Below are 17,179 nucleotides of genomic sequence, written 5' to 3'. Positions count from 1 at the left end.
TGAAACCCAGTTTTCTTTCCATCACTATTGGTTCCGTGTGCTCTTTTCTTCATTTCACTTATTGTTATTTGCATTTTTTCATCTAATTTATGACCAAATCCAACCAAACCTGTGAGCATCCTGATCACCAGTGCTTTGAACTGTGCGTCTGATAGGTTGGCTATTTCTCGGTCGCTTAACAAAATTGGCTCTGGGGCTTTTAACTCTGTTTGAGCCATCTTTTTTATTTTATTTTATTTTTTTTCCTTTGGTCTGGTCGCACCTGTTACATATAAGGGGCGGAGCCTTAGGTGTTCACCAGGGCGGGGCCCCTTAGTCGCTGGGTTGTGACGTTGTATGTGGGGGCGGGGTCCGAGAGGGAATAATGGCGCCTGCTCTGCTCTCACCAGGGCTCCAGTCCCCCTTGCTGCTTCCCACAAGCAAATTGGTCCCCTCGGGTGCTGGCTCCCAAGCGGGTGGGCCTGTGCACTCTCTTGGACTCTGTGGGTTTCTCCAAGGAGCCTCCTGGGAGGCTGAGAGAATCTCCCAGCCTCAACTCCCACAGGTGTTTTCAGTTGGTGCCTTCAGGCTTTGTTTCCCGGCACTGGGTCCCTGGGTTGCACGGTCTGTGTCTCACTGCCCGTTTTCATTAAGTTCTACTCGAGAATGTGTGGCTGCGGACAGCCAGCTGCCTTGCGCGCCTCATTGGGTCTGCTCTTTGCCTCCCGCTCCCAGGGTTTGCCACCAGTCCATCAGCTGTGGTCTGCGCGAGCGCCTGCCAGCCACCGATTTTTCCTGCCGGGACCCCTCGACCCCTCTCCGTAGGCCTCCGATTCCGCCCCTCCTTACCGGACTGGATATATGGTATTCAGACTTCTGTTGGGTTCATTTCTCTCTGTTCTGGTTGTTTTTTGTTTGTAAATTCTTCTTGTCCTTACTTTTGGTTGTGCGAGGAGGTACAGTGCAACCACCTATGCCTCCATCTTGGATCCTCGGGAAAAAAATATTTTCTATAGCTAAAACAAAGGTATTCTTATTATAGTCTTCTATTATTCTTATACCCTCAAAAGAAGTTCTTTCATTTGCTACACATTGTAATTTTCTCCATTGCTACTTTAAACTGACTTTGGGATTACATGATCAGAAAAATGCTCCTGCAGCCAATTCTTTGAAATAAAACTAAACGAAGATAAACTTAACAAAATAAGGGTTACACATTTCTTTGGTTGTATGTTTACCATGTTTTTATTTTTGGGCCCTATATTATCTACAACAAATACTATTTTAATAGCAAAATTTGTACTTAAATATATAATCTCATTGAAGGCAAAATAATACTTCCAGATATTGTATTATCATTGATGGTTGCCACTCATGTCAGCTGGGTGCACCCTCCTGTTGCAGTTGAGACTTGACTGCTGCTGGAACATGAATGGGAGGGATTTACCCCTAGGCTCATCAGCCTGGAGGACTGGCAGTGACCACCATGGAGGATTTGCTGTGCAGGAGCCCCTCCATGGAGCAGCAGTTACTTCAGCAGGGCTCTGGTGCTCAATGAGTTCATCCCATAAGTGGGTTGCTTATGTAGGCTGTTGGGTGGTGCTTTGATGTGGTCTGAAGCTGTTCACTGGGTGCTCTGTCTGGCTCTGCAGCTTCCTGAGAGGTGAAGCCAGGATCAACTGCCACCTGTGTCCTGCCTGTAGTCACCCAGCATGAGCTACAAAGTGATCTGCAGATGGTTGCTACATGTGCTGGGCTTGGAGGTCCCCAGGTGAGGCAAAGCTCAAAACCAAGTCTGGCTGTGCTAGTGCCAGAGCCTGGAGTTGCTTAGCAAGAGGTATGGGGCATGCAGAGACCAGATACTGAGTGTTTAAGGAATTTTTGGAGAATCTGAGTGATGAAGCAAGGCAGGACATTTGTATGGAAAATCCACTAGAAACAGTTTGGAGAGGCCAGTGAGCTGGGTGAGGCAGGATCTCTGGGATTCACCTGAATGGGGCAAACAGTGTGATCCAGGTTGGTAGAGACTCCGATATGACATTGGAGTGCCAGCTCTGTGGGGAGAGGGCTCAGCAAAGGAACAATGGTGTCTGCCAGCACTTCTGTCTGGGAGAAAGCTGCCCCTCCAGTTCTCGCCCTGAAAACAGACAATTCACATCCTCCCCATATGTCTCTGGTGCTTTTTGAGTTGCTGCTTCAGGGCTGGAGCTCAGAGGAAGGGAGTCTGAATAAGTCTGTGCACTGCTCTTTTAACAGTACTGCCTGGGAATCCAGAAGCCCTCACCTCACTCAGCCACAGCCCCTGCTGATTTGCACAGCCATAAGCTACAGAGATTCCTCTTCCTGGGTCTGGAAACCTGGGTGTGGGGACTCGCTGTGAGGCTGGGATCCCTCCCATTTTGGGGGACACTCTGCAGCTGAAATATCCCTCCCAACTTTTATTTACCGCACATGGGGGTGGGACCAACTAGTGTCACATCTCTGCACTTCCTACCAGTATTGATGTGGCTTGTTCTTAATATCCTTCGTTTTAGGGCTTCAGTTCAGGTTGATTTCAGGTGGTTCTGAATGATGGTTGTTCTGTAGTTGAGTTGTAGTTTTAATGTAGTTGAGGGAGGATTTGAGTATTCCATTTTCCTATGCTGCTGTCTTGACTGGAACTTCACATATCTATCTTAATGTCACAGTAAGAGAGTGAAACAACCAACCAGCAGGTGCCATCCAATGAGATGCAATAGGAAGCACAAACACCTAGGAAATATTCTTACCAGGATAATTGGATGATGTCTCAAGGTCTAACTTTTCAGTTCATAGAAAATATGTGAAATGAAATAATCTTTCTTTCTTTCTTTCTTTCTTTATTTATCTATTTAAAATTAAACTTATCAGGGTGAAATTGGTTAATAAGGTTATATAGTTTTCAAGTACACATTTCTGATACATGATCTGTAAGCTGCAGTGTGTGTCCACCATGCAATATCCAATCATCTTTAGTCACCAAATATTTGCCCCTTTTTACCCCCCAACACCCCTTCATCCCCTACCCTCAACTTGTAGTTCTAACTAATAGAGCGAGTGATTACTGGTGATTACCACTGATTACTAGAAGTTACTGGTAGTTCTACACTAGTTTCTCCTTGTTGAACTATGTGTTCTAATTGCAGAAAATAAGAATAAACAAGCTTTATCCTGTGATATTGGTTCTTTGTTAATGGATTGGGTCTTTATGATTATTTCTCTTATCATTTATTTATGTCTTTTTGATAAGAATTTTTTTAAATATTTTATTTATTTATTTTTTAGAGAGGGAAGGGAGGGGGAGAGAGAGAGAGAGAGAGAGAGAGAAACATCAATGTGCGGTTGCTGGGGGTTATGGCCTGCAACCCAGGAATGTACCCTGGCTGGGAATCAAACCTGGGACACTTTGGTTCCCAGCCCACGCTCAATCCACTGAGCTACACCAGCCAGGGGTTTTTGATAAGAATTTAAGACCCATACATGAAATTTAAAAAGATACCCTCACATGCATCTATTTTTTTTTCTTTGTTTATATTAATAGAACATTAGTTTTAGCTTAGCACATAAAAAAAGAAATATTTCCCAACCCTTTTTGCCAATGACTGTGATCATAAAACTATGTTATAGTCAAGGGAATGTTAGCATAAAATGTCAGTTGAAAGAGAACTAGCATGTGCTCTTTGCTTCCTTTCCTATGCTCCTAGTATCCTGCTGCCCAGAACGAGATGTGATGGAGAGAAGGGCCACACCCTATCAGATGAGGTATGAGCTGGAAGGGGCTTAGATTTCTGAGGGTTTTGTGGACTAGAACCCTCAGAATAACTGTTGACATTTTACTTCAGGCCTATGTGAGAAAGAAATATTTTCTCTTATTTAAGTCACTGTTATTTTAGAACTTACACCAAAACATAATTCTCCCTCAAATATCACAAAGCACCTGGACCTTTGAAGCTACAATGAACTACTCCTGTATCATTTAAAAGGATCAAAACCATAGAATGTGTTTGCAATGATAACCAAATGCCTTTCATTTTTACAGTGATTTCTTAACATACATTTTGGAAAAATAGTTGTGTCACCAAATATTCTTTCACGGATGGAACTTGGTATGACCCAAACATTATTTAAATTGTTATAGAAAAAAATATCTATCACTGAAAAACAAATGTTGCCCTTAGTTTACAATTGACACATCCTTAACACAAACATAAAGGCCGATGTCAGAAGTAGAGGCCATTCTCCTTCACTGAGACACTACATGAGGAGAGAGCCTTTGTCAACTAGAGACCCAAATTTGAGAGGCTTTCAATCCCATTGAAAATAAAGGTTGCTTGTAAATGTGAAAACATAACATGTAAACAAATTTTTCTTTGAAGAATGATTTTTAATCTTTGTTGCTACTCTCTTAGACACTTTGAGATTTTATTTAGTACAGCATTTTATTTGCCTAACACTCAAATTTGGACACATTAAATACCTGCTCTACTATCTGAATAGTTAAGGAAGTTCTAGAAATGAACACACCAATTTTGCTTTATTACTACACTTCCAAAAAAGCCCTTTATAATTGTAATTAGCCTAGTATTTTATTTTTATTATTTAAAATATATTTTGTTGATTGTGTCAATATAGTTGTCCCACTTTTCTCCCCTTTATTCCTCCCTGCCATTTGCCACCCCCCACCATCATTCCCCCACCTTAGTTCATGTCCATGGGTCATACATATACATTCTTTGGCTTTTCCATTTCCCATACTATTCTTAACCTTCCCCTGTCTATTCTGTACCTACCATTTATACCTCTTACTCCCTGTAACTTTTCCCTCATTCTCCCCTCTTCTAACCCAGTATTTAAAAAGACCAACTTAAGAATTCACAAATATTATTTGCAATGTGAGCATCCTAGAATGAAATAGGTCACAGCAGGAACAAAATGGCATTTTATTTGTTTTTCACTTAATTTATTTTATTTGAAGATGTTTTCTTGAATTACTTCTGTAGAAATCAAAATAGAACTACTTCACCTAATCATTTTCTTCTAGAATTCTGAAAAAGAATTTATATGTAAGCATAAAAATATTTTTATTTATAGCATCTTAAGTTCATTCACTTATACACTTATTGGATAAACATCTACTTCTCTTTGGCCCTTGCCAGCAGCCTGTGACAGGAGATCATGTCGTGTGATACCAGGAGGGCATCTTCCAGGGGCCCAGTTGTCAGAAAGAGAACTGGGATGTGAAGGGACTCCCCGAGCAGTTATTTATTAATAATTACACATTTGTAACTTTCACAAATGGTTGACCCACAAGATTTCCTGTTAAAAGAATTTGTCCAAAGATACCCATTCAAAAAAAGAAAAGAGTAAAGGGAAGAATCTCATAAATAATATTATAATTTGGAAAAGAGTTAAACCTCTATTAAGTTTTGGTGCCAGCTGCACTGTATAATTTACCAGAGAAGCCTTCTTATTCTAAGTATTTTTTTCAAGAAGCTATGTGAGATTACCGTTGTCTTTTAGCAAAGAGACTCATTTCTCTGAAATGCCCATCTGTGACCACGGGTGGGCATGTGCAGCGCCGCTGATCACGTGTGCCTCTTAGGAGTGAAGGGTGATCAGTGGACACAAGTGACCAGCTGTGCAGGTGTCTCCCCAGACACCCTGTCCATGAGCGAGGACTCTTGTGAAAACCAGGAAGTGAAGCAAGGCAATGAATTATATACACTCAGTCTGAGCTTGGGTCTAGTTCAATCTTCTGCACTTTTTCAGGGTTGTAGTCAAGCCTATCTACATGTGATAGGCTTATGAAGAAAGTTTTATAGTAACGCAGCTACTCCCATTCATTTTACATATTATCTGTGGCTGCTTTCATGCTATAATAGCAGAGTTGAGTAACCATAGCAGAAACCACATAGACCAAAATCCAAAAATATTTACTGTGTATTCTTTAGAAAAAAATTGCTAACCTCTGATCTAGTGATAACATAAAATTTCACTAAGCAAAGTATTGCAAACATGAGTCTGTGTAAGCATTAATATACTCAGCGATGCAATATAACGTATATGCAAAAGCAATACTGATAATGAATTTATCACTTAACAAAGGTAAAAATCTATATATGTTTTCTCTACTAAAAAAGTATCTACAGTGAATGCTAAAGGAGTCATAATACCTATATGCACTTTACAGGTAAATTTCACTTCTGCTGCATGACTCCTGCTAGGTTTAAAGGAACACACTTAGACCCAGAGTGCCCTGTATTTTCATAATAACAAGCCGTGCCATGATTTGGTGGCATTTCCCTATACTTAAATTAAATGAGATGCTAGCAGTCAATTATGGAACAAAACCTCAAATTAATAAAAGCAACCCTGGCTTGTTCTCGAAGAGAAAGTCAGTTTTTCTCATTAGTATGAGTCAGTCTCCTCAGTTTTATATCTCAACAGAAGGATAGGAAGATCTGGATAAACTATGAGATACAAAACCGTTACTCATTGTGATTTTTTTTCTGCAATCAGAATCCTGTGTAAATCATTTTAAGCTGTTTACTGGGTTGCAGTTCACTTCAGGTAAAAGTGTCTTATATGAGGTCTCATTGTGAAAAGTCTAAGATATTTCTTACCAAGTGACTCTTACCTATTCAAGTAACTAGATGATTCCTATAAGAACACAATCAGAATGCACAGATATACTCACCACTGAAAATTTTTTATCACCCTTGCTCCAAAGAATATTTTACTAACTTTGTGACTCCTCCTTTTTAGATCCACTGCAGATCAGGAAGAGAAAATTGTACATGTTAAGGCTCTTAGATGAGAAAGCATCTAAAGAAACAATCATGTGTAACCTATGCTATAGTCTGTGTTCTGTAAAGTTATCTGGGGGCTAAATAATTATTTTTAACATTAGTTATTGTCTGTGCATAGATAATAACTTCAAGTAGCTTAAATTATCCTTATAGAATTATAATCAAGAATACAACTATGTCATATTGTCTGATCCCACCCAACCAGAATTGTCTGTAACACTCACCATTTAAACAAAATAATTGAAATTAAAAAAAGAGATTAACCCACTTTCTATTTATTATGCTCCAATATGTACCCACCCCTGTAAGACCCAGGTTTATAGAATCTGAGAAGACAAAAGAACCTATTGCTTAATTTGGTAAATAAGAATTGAATGCATGTAGAGGGAGTTCCATGTGATACCAAATTGCTGACTGACTGCACTTTACATGCTTTACATATTAGCATTTTTGATACAACTTGTTTCCAGATTCATCTAGATGCCTCCAGAGTCTTCATGTCTAACCCTGGAGGCACAACCGAGTCAACCAGGGAGCTCTTGGGAAAAACCAATGGCGAGAGCCATATCCACACAGGCACTAACTTCCCAGCAACAAGTTCTGGGTCATCTAACGGCAGCCAAGGTTGAGAAATACGCTTGTGAGTATAGATTGATAGAAAGATAGACAGATAGCTAAGTCTCCATTGTGTAGCTGCTGTTCTTAAAATAGTTTATAATTGCTCATTTCAGCAATTCTTCTGTATCTTTACCTTCTCTTCCCATTGAGAATTGAGTTCAAATATTTCTTCACCGCCATTTGTTTTCGAAGGCGGGTGTAGTTGTCAGTGAAGACCGCATCCGACTGGCGTTTGACTGGTCCACTGATCTTCCAAGACATTGTTGCTAACAAATGTGAGAAAAATAAAATCAAAGAGTTTTCACGATCAAGGCAACAAAGTTCCAGTTTTCTTGGAGTCATGTAAAAATTAATTTTAACACCCAACTCATTTTCTATCACAAAAAAATACACTGAAAAAATATACCCGAGTTTAAGGATAAGAGAGTGAAAAATAATCTGACATATTTTGGCACTTATTGGGAGTGCCTTTAGACATATTCTGTATTTACTGAGCAAATAATTTATCAAAAAAATAGGGGGATATTTGAAGTTGCATTCTGGGAGGAAAAGTTCTTTATACATGAATGCTTCTTTAGATGCTATGCCACCTGAAGGGCGCCATCTAACTATTCACACTTTCACCATTTCAGGAAAGAATCTTCCAATGCTCGGTTTGAGCAGGAAGTTAAAAAACAAGTACTGTGGTTAACACTAAAATTTGCTTTAGTTTATACTATGTCTTATTTATTTTTTCTTGTGTCTACTGAAATTTAATTGCAGATTTACAAATGATTGCTACTAAAAAAGCTAAATATGTCAGAAACCAGTGAGAATTTTACTAACAGAAAAGCTTATTTCCTTAATGTGGTACTGGTATATTTTATTGAAGAATATAAATTATTTTTAATTAAATTGAACATTGTAAAAGTTATACATTTGCAACAAAATCAATAAATTATTAACAATGCAAATATAATTCTCAGATTAAATAATCCTATTGTGTTTAATAAAAATAACACATTCTCTTTACACAACCTATTTTCCAATATGAGACTCAAGGTATTTTTTGGCAGAAATTTGATCCAAGAGACTACTGTAGTCATTGGTAAAAACTGCACCAGCATGTCTGGCATTCCTAAAGCAGAGAAGAAAGGATAGCTGATGCGTGGGTCACCAGCCAGCAGTGATCATGGAAGGCTGTGGATGGCTCATCAAAACGCGAGAAAAAACTTGCACAGAGACAGACCAGTTTCTGTGGAGAAGTAGGGATGGAACAGCCACCCCCTCTAGTGGGGAACACGTTAATTTACGTCCAAACCAGCTTTTATTGGGTTTCATTTTGCATAAGAATTCAGGTAAAGCACATTACTCATTAGGGGAAGTAAGGAACAATAGGTAACAAAGAATTCTGAGGGTCTATTTAGAGTCAGGGTCAAAGAGCTGTAAGACTTTAAAGAACAAACTAACTTCCTCCTTGGACACTTCTCATTCAACTGAGAGCATTCTAAACAAAGAAGGTTTCACAGGAATTTACATGTTCTTTCTTAGGCCTGATCACCCTGGGAATCCACCCTTTCCAGCACAGGGCAGCACCACCCTGTCATTGTTTCAGGCTTAGGTGGAGCAAGGGAAGTAAGGCAGCCAAGAGATTAAGAGATTTTCTGGCAGAGCAGCAAAGGGTGAGAGTCCATCACCCCCTTTTGATATAGCCCCCAAAGTCCTTCTTTTGGGGGCCTCCCACGTGATCGTGCCTGTCTTAGGTCGTTCCCCCCTTGGGGAATCTTACTCATCATTGGCTAACCGACCAAGCACTGGGGACCAGGCAGGGCTTCTGATACCAGGCAGGGCTGTTCCCAACAGATAGTCATTGTTTTGAAAATGGTTTTCTAAAATATTATTTTGGTTCTATCATTAAGAGAGAAAGTCATTAGCTTATGAAAGCTTCTCATAAAAACTTAAGTCCAAAAGGAGATTTTATTAGTAACCTAATAAAATGTATTTTCTTTTCACTTATATCAAAATATATTCTATATTTTCAGCCCCAAATTTTGAAAAACTTAATGAAATTAGCTTTTATAGAAGTATGTCTCAACATTAAATAATGCTGTCTGATAGAGTCTATAAAACTAACTCTTCTCTAAGAAATATTGGTGGGAGAAATATAACAAATTACTTTTTATTTCTTTATTTATGGTGCTTTATTAATACTACCTTTAATAATGATAGATATAAAGGGAAACAATCCTGATTTGTAGGGGAAAAAAACCCTATTATCCTTCTGCTATTTCTTCTGCCAAAATATTAGAGACAAAATCTCTTAGAATAGAGAGGACCTTAGGGCTTACCAACCAACTATTCTTTCCAAATAAAGAAGCTTTTATAGTTTGTCTTCAGTGGAGAGCTACTCTGTCTACACGTGAATGTTGCTCTTGACAAATCTTTTCTGTACCTAGACATGAAACTCGTGCCCTAGAACTTCCTCTATGCTAGAACCCTAAATACTAATGCTTTATAGGAATTGGTGCAACTTTTCCTGTCAACATTTTGTGCAACAGAATGCAAGAGAATGATTTGTTCATCCTGGCTTGTTACAACCTCTCTACATGGAGGTTGTGACCACTGTACAAGAAGCAATAAGTCAGGCTGGGTGAAACCATGACATGTGGAAACCTGTACTGTTACACTGTAGAAACAGCTTCATGGAAATAAAACATGCATTTCAAAAATATGCTTTCAGAATATTACTCCATAAAAATTAATTCACCTGCATACATGATCATTTTCAGCTAATGCATTTTGCATGATGTCAGTATCTGCTTTTAATGAAGGTTGACTATGGTTTTTTGCCCCTTCATAGGGTATTCTGTCACCCAACATATTAGAAAAAAATATAATGAAATATAATTTATTCTTTTCTCAGAAGGTGGTGCTCATGTTTTCACAGTCATTTTAAATACGATACTCAGAATCTTGGGGAATATCACCTATTCACTATATGCATTATATATTATATATATTATATCTGAGTTACTGGCTTCTATGGTTTTTGAGAGCATAAATAATATTTTTTTTATTCCCCAAATAGACACAATATAACCTTTACAACCTGCATGCATCAGGTATGAGAACTACTCAGTTCAATACTATCAGAACATTAAGTAAAGTACACTTCCTCCATAATATCTACATGTTGCAAAGTTCAATTTCACAAGTAGAAAAATTTTTAATCTTTTTTTAAGATTTTATTTATTTATTTTTAGAGAGGGAAGGGAGAGAGAAAGAGAGAGAAACATCAGTGTGCGGTTGCTGGGGGCCATGGCCTGCAACCTAGGCATGTGCCCTGACTGGGAATCGAACCTGCATTGCCTGCAATCCACTGAGCTACACCAGCCAGGGCAACAAGTAGAAAAATTTAACACAATTAGGCACTTTGAAAAAATTTTACTATTCAGCATGAACACTGGGACCAATTTGTATGTTTGTTGATGTTTAGTATCATTTATTGTGATACATTTCTCTGTATTAATGAAGTCCAAAGCATCCATCTCTGAGTAGTTACTCCAATTCCATGAATTTTGTGGGGTCTCTGACTTCTACTCTGATGTGATAATGTGTTAATGTGTTTTACTAAATGATGTGCAATGCTTCACTTGAAAGTCTAAGTATAGTGTTGCCTATATATGGAATATGACAGTGTTTATAAGTGCATACACATTTTGAACACGAGCACACTATGAAAATCATGTCTATGCATATTTTCTCTGGTAGGGTAAACCCCTAGGAATGTGTTGGCTTCTGGGCACTTGTGTATCTTTGGTGATATGGTGGTTGGTAGTCAGGAACAAGCAGTCCTCTTTGAATATGAAGCCTAGCAATGGGTGCAAACTTCAGCATTCTTGTGATTGCTCATCTGTAGTGACATAATCATTCAGCCAGAATCATTCTGTTTAGTATCAAAGCTACATAGATCTGGCTTTAAGCGGACTTCATGAAGAACATCAAGAGTTAGGAGATTATTCACTCTACTGAGCATAAATCTACATTCAGCAAAGAATCAGGAATGAAAAACTAAGCAAAAACAAAATGACAATTTTGCCTTTAGATATACTGATGCCTATAAACTGGAATGAAAGATCAAACTATTGTAGTTTTCATTTACTATGTATTTCTTTAAATATAAATTTATTTTATTTCAGATAAAGCTTTAAATGAGCTGCATTATAATCTATGGATTTGAAATATGAAAGAGCACATAGAGAACAGTAAAACTTGAGGGTTTATGGTCAAAACCATATACATTAAAATTCGCTCACTGGGCAAGGGTGTCACAGTAGACCAATTATTCCACAATTCTTATTGCCAGCAAATTAATTCTGCATAGATAGTTGTCTCCAACATGAACTATCAACACACACACACACACACACACACACACACACACTAAACTTATGATTATTTACCAACTAATCTTAAAAAGAAACTAAATGAGACAGGCAACGAAATACCTGTTTTTCTATCAGATACTGATCTAAACTGAAATGACACTGCATAGAAGCTCATTACTTATCTAAAACTGGCTTTGAATGAGTAGAAAGTCAAATTTTCCTTCCACCTTGTTTGGAAAGGTGAACTATCCTGTCCATAAAACTGGTCACTGACACTGTCTGTCATGCCCTCAGAGGCAATTTCAGGAAGCAAAAAATCATGTGGACCTGATGTTGGAAAATCTTCTTTAATACATCAACCACATGTTTAATAAAGAGTACATAATTTTTTAAAATTAAGTTGTCCAAAGTAACAGATATAGAATTCCCATTTTGATGTAGAAGGACCATTCAACTGTCTGAATTGGAAGAGAACCTACCCTACAGCAGAAGGGTCTCCCAAAGGAAGCCACGCCACTGTTTGTGAGAAGAGCATGCTGCAAAGGGTCAGGAGCAGGAGGAGCGGGTGGTTCCTCTTGGTTTCCATCTCTGTACATTGAAAAGGAGAGAGTCACATCAGCCTTTCCAACCACAGGCGTCACCACCCAGGTAGTCCTGAGTGTCTAGCAAATTCTGAAAGCTCTTGCAGAGAGTTTGGGAAAAGTGATGTTCATCTTATAGGAACAGTTAAACTGCAATATTATTACTTTTAAAATGAAGAAGATTTCTCTTGATTTTATGGACAGGTGCTGGAATAAAAATGAAGATCCTTTTCAACTGCTGCCTCTCCCTCAGAGGCACAGAACATATTAGCCTGAGTACATAGGAATGGCATGCCCTCACAGTGCTGGAAATAACCCTGCCACCATTTTCTATGACAAAGGAGTAGCATGCAGTTTTAGTATCTTTTCTAACTAGAGGAAACAACTTCAGCAAAATGCCTGACTCTTAGACTTAAATTTCTGCATCTGATTAATATATAATAGGTTATTGTATACTTAATAATGTACATGTACCTAAAAATGTATATATCTAACAGTATACAATTATTTTTATATGGGTATGTTTCCTGTTTTCATTGTAGATGGTACTGGCAACATACTTTCCTAAGCCTGAGTTTGAACAACTTAATGCAATAAATGCTAAAAATTAATACCAAAAATCATTGAATTACATATCACCATTGACATTATAATCGCCACAGAAGAAAAATATATTAAAAGCTGTTTTTTAAAAACATTTGATCTACTTACACATTTTTACTTTATATAGTTTCTAGATAGAAACTTATGACTTCAAGATCTCTTCCCTTGCTGTCTATAAAAATCATGGGATTAAATCTAAAATAAAGAGGAAACAATGCTTTGTAGGTTCATGTAACCAACCTATGACATAGAAAGAACAGAACTTAAAAAACAAGTCAAAAGCTTCAAAAAAGGGGTTACCACTGAACACTTCAATAAAAATTTATGTATGAGCAATAAAAAATTGAACACATTATTGAATACATTATTTAAAAACATGAATACACTTGAATACATTATTTAAAAACATTAAGTAAAGAGGCAAGAAGGAAAAGCATTTTTCAACTGTAAGAACTCAGAAAACTCATTCATATGTGAGATTTTGAGGCACTTCTGTGCTTACCAGGTGACTGAGAAACTTGTCTTTTTGTTGTTATAAAGAAAAAACACTCCAAATTATTTTCTGGAGAGAGAAAAATACAATATGCCCTGAGAAAAGTTGCAGAGGCAGAGAGAACTAAACAGAAAAAAGCTCACGTTTGCACTTGCCTAGGAGTGCTCCCCCTGAGCCTTCTTGGGTCCTGCAGAGTATTGGAGCTGTCTCAGGTGCTGAAGTCCTGTGAGGCCTGGAAAGTCTTCACAAGTTCTCTGTCCTTGGAGCTGAACCAGAACTTGGTACTGGCTGAGGGTTGGGTATTAGCTGCATTTCTGTTGCGCGTGGGTCGCTGGCCAGCAGTGACCACGGAACGCTGTGGATGGCTCGACAATAAACACGCGAGAAATAACAACATGCACAGAGACAGACTAGTTTCTGTGGGGAAGTAGGGACGAAATGGCCACCCCCCCTAGTGGGGGAGCGCGCTGATTTACCGTCCATACCTGCTTTTATTGGGCTCATTTTGCATAATAATTCAGGTAAAGTACAGTACTCATTAGGGGGAAGTAAGGAACTATAGAAAACAAAGAACTCTGCTGGTCTATTGAGTTGGGGGTCAAAGAGCTGTAAGACTGAGGAACAAAATAACTTCCTCCTAAGACCCTTCTCATTCAACTGAGAGCATTCTAAACAAAGAAGGTTTCACAGTAATTTACATGTTCTTTCTTAGGCCTGATCACCCCAGGGAATCCGCACTTCTCAGTACAGAGCTGCACCACCCTGTCATTGTTTCAGGCTTAGGTGGAGCAAGGGGACTAAGGCAACTGGGAGACAAGGAGGTTTTTTCCCAGACGCTGAGAACTCAGGCTGTGTCAAAGCCGAGGAGCGAGGGTCCATCACCCCTTTTTGCTGCAGCCCCCCAAGTCCTTCTTTTGGGGGGCCTCCCAAAGTGATCGTGCCTGTCTTAGGTCATTCCCTCCGTGGGGAATCTTACCTGTCTTTGGCTAACCGACCAAGCTTTTTGGGGGTTCAGTCATGAATAAAGCAGCAGAAGCAGCATCCCTGCCAGGAAGATAAGCTTTTGTCTCCTTGCTGGCTTACAGTTCCAAGGGCGTTCCCTTAGCCTTAGCCTAGGCGGGGGTTACAGCTTCTGATACCAGTCAGGGCGGTTCCCAACACATTTCACTCTACTCTGGCCAACATTTCAAAGCCCATCATTTTGCAGGCCTTGTATTTAGGGCTGAGCTATATCACAAATCTCTGAAAGACATCACAGCTGTACTCCCACTGGGTGAATAGGACTTGAAGTTCTTACTTAATTGTCATTATCTGATTTATATATAGTGAATAATTTCCAGATATGAAACGGAGAAAGTTTACTTTCCTTTAAATAAAAACTGCTGCCAAGTTTAATGGGAAGTATTTTAATCTTTAATTAGCAGTGATGATATGAACAAATGAATTTGCATTATAGCCAGGGCCACTAAGGTTCCTTAAGAAGTTTTATGGGCAAGAGTGGATTCAAAAAGCAACAAAGACTTATGTGTATTATGCATCCAAATGTATAATTCTCTTTTACTACAAAGCATCAATTCTCCTAAGGTCTTTATTTATTTTTTTATGCTATTCATGTACATCCTAATTTATGTGATTTTTTTTTGAGATCTGTCCTAATTTTAAAAGCACCTAGAAGCAATTTTTTTGATTTTCCTATTATTATAATCTCTTTATGTTGAAACTAATCCCAGGATAAAAGTTTCAAAAGGCTCCTACCCAGTATAATATGCACACTGTTGTTAAATGTGGTAGTAGCACTACTATTTTTCATTTGCATGGGATACAGTTATTCCTAATGCCCTTTCATGTACATAATATCAAACAGCTCCAAAACTATATTATCAGTCTGTCAATGGATTTAATTCTTTTATTTTTAACAGTTGTAGTGGTCACTTTTCTAAAACTTTGTTACACAGAATTATTGTGTTTCTCCCTTATCCCTGAACACACACCTACAACCATACTGGCTTTGGAACATTTTCAACCCAGTCACTTGACAGGTGGCTGCAAAGAACGAGTTGGAATGCATGGATGGTGCGCTGTGCTTTGATGGGCCCAAGTCCTATTTGTGAGTCTTTAACTCGGTGTAGCTCAGCACACATTTAACCAGAGTTTGAGATGAAAATACAGCCAAGTGAGCAACTCTATGGACAAGAAAGTAAAATGCTATTTTTACTTTTATTTTTTAAATTCCAGTGCATATATTCTTTCACATTTTTGTTCTTCAGTTCCTCGAGGGAGAAGAAGTTGAAAGCCCCTTTATTTCTACTTTAAGACTTTAGTATCTATTTGCTTTATTTCAAGTCAGACTGACTGATCCAGTAAAACAAAATCCTGCTATACTTAATCATACTTTCTACTTCAGTTACAAGGAAAATTAAATACATTAAATTTCAAAATATCTGTAAATTTGTTTCCCAGTTGACAGTTCTGATTTAAGCCAGAGTTCCTGTGGCTTAATTCCAGGAAATCTTTTTTATCTGACTATTACAAATGAAAGTTTGAAATGATTCTCACATGGATTTTTTTTATTCTTTGCCATCCAGTTCTCAGTGAAGCAATTTTATTTAAGAAGAACAACAGTACCCTGGCTGGTGTAGCTCAGTAGATTGAGCACGGGCCTGTGAACCAAAAAGTTGCTGGTTCGACTCTCAGTCAGGGCACATGCCTAAGTTGTGGGCCAGGTCCCCTGCAAGGGGCATGCCAGAGGCCACCACATACTGATGTTTCTCTCCCTCACTTTCTCCTTCCCTTTCCCTCTCTCTAAAAATAAATAAATAAAATCTTAAAAAAACAGCAACAACAAAGTAAGTTAGTTTTGAGTCACAGAAAAATGGATGCTGAAGGGTAAGCAGAACAATCTTTTAAAAAAGACATAAAAGTGATTATTATTTTGCCAAAAGAAGTATTTAACTTTAACAAAAAGTAATTGCAGTAGTTCTTTTTTCCAATGGTAAAAACAGTTTCTCCCATTATAATCATAAAACACAAAAGTAAAGATAAATAATTCAGTTATTCTTATTTTTTTAACCTTTGGATAAAAAGAAACTAAAAAACTGTATTTTTTCCTATGAATTTAAATTGGAAACCAAAATTGAACTTTAAATGGGATTGTAGCACCATCTGGAGGTTCAAAGGTTTAGTCTACCAATTAAAAAAATGCATTTCTTCTCTTTTTATTCAAAAAATGCATTTCTTCTCTTTTTATTCAAACATTTATTGATTTGAGAGAGAGAGAGAGATTGATTTGTTGTTCCAATTATGCACTTACTGATTTGTTCTTTCATGTGCCCTGGCCTGAACTGAACCTGTGACCTTGGCATATCAGGATGACACCCCAATCGACTGAGCCACTGGGCCAGGGCTAGAGATCCCTTATCTAGATACATTATGGATGCTTCCAGAAAAATAAGCATAAGAAAAAGTATGTAGTTGAATTTATCTAAAATACTTTACTGTGAAACTCAGTAAATACAAAAATGTAAATGTGAATTTACTGTTTAGTTTCCCCTCCTTTGACATATATTTCTATAATCTTCATATATCTTTAGCAAAACTTACTCTCTACCTTAAGGTTTCTCAGTGAAGTGATGTTTAGAAGAAGAAGAACTATCATTTATTCATTCTGCTAGAACAAATTTTCAAGATTCTTCTTGTACAGATAAGTAAACC

General features: G+C 38.1%; 1 pseudogene; it reads right to left on the bottom strand.

The window, feature by feature from the left end:
- The window catches only part of LOC123821882, a 59,380-nt pseudogene extending 47,003 nt beyond the window's left edge, over nucleotides 1-12,377 (bottom strand).
- Between the last annotated feature and the right edge of the window lie 4,802 nt (nucleotides 12,378-17,179).

The sequence above is a fragment of the Phyllostomus hastatus genome, unplaced genomic scaffold, assembly GCF_019186645.2.
Source record: "Phyllostomus hastatus isolate PE091 unplaced genomic scaffold, TTU_PhHast_1.1 phas_contig_40, whole genome shotgun sequence".
Lineage (NCBI taxonomy): Eukaryota > Metazoa > Chordata > Mammalia > Chiroptera > Phyllostomidae > Phyllostomus > Phyllostomus hastatus.
The sequence above is the reverse complement of the archived record's forward strand: the minus strand, read 5'-3'. Positions and strand labels throughout refer to the sequence as shown.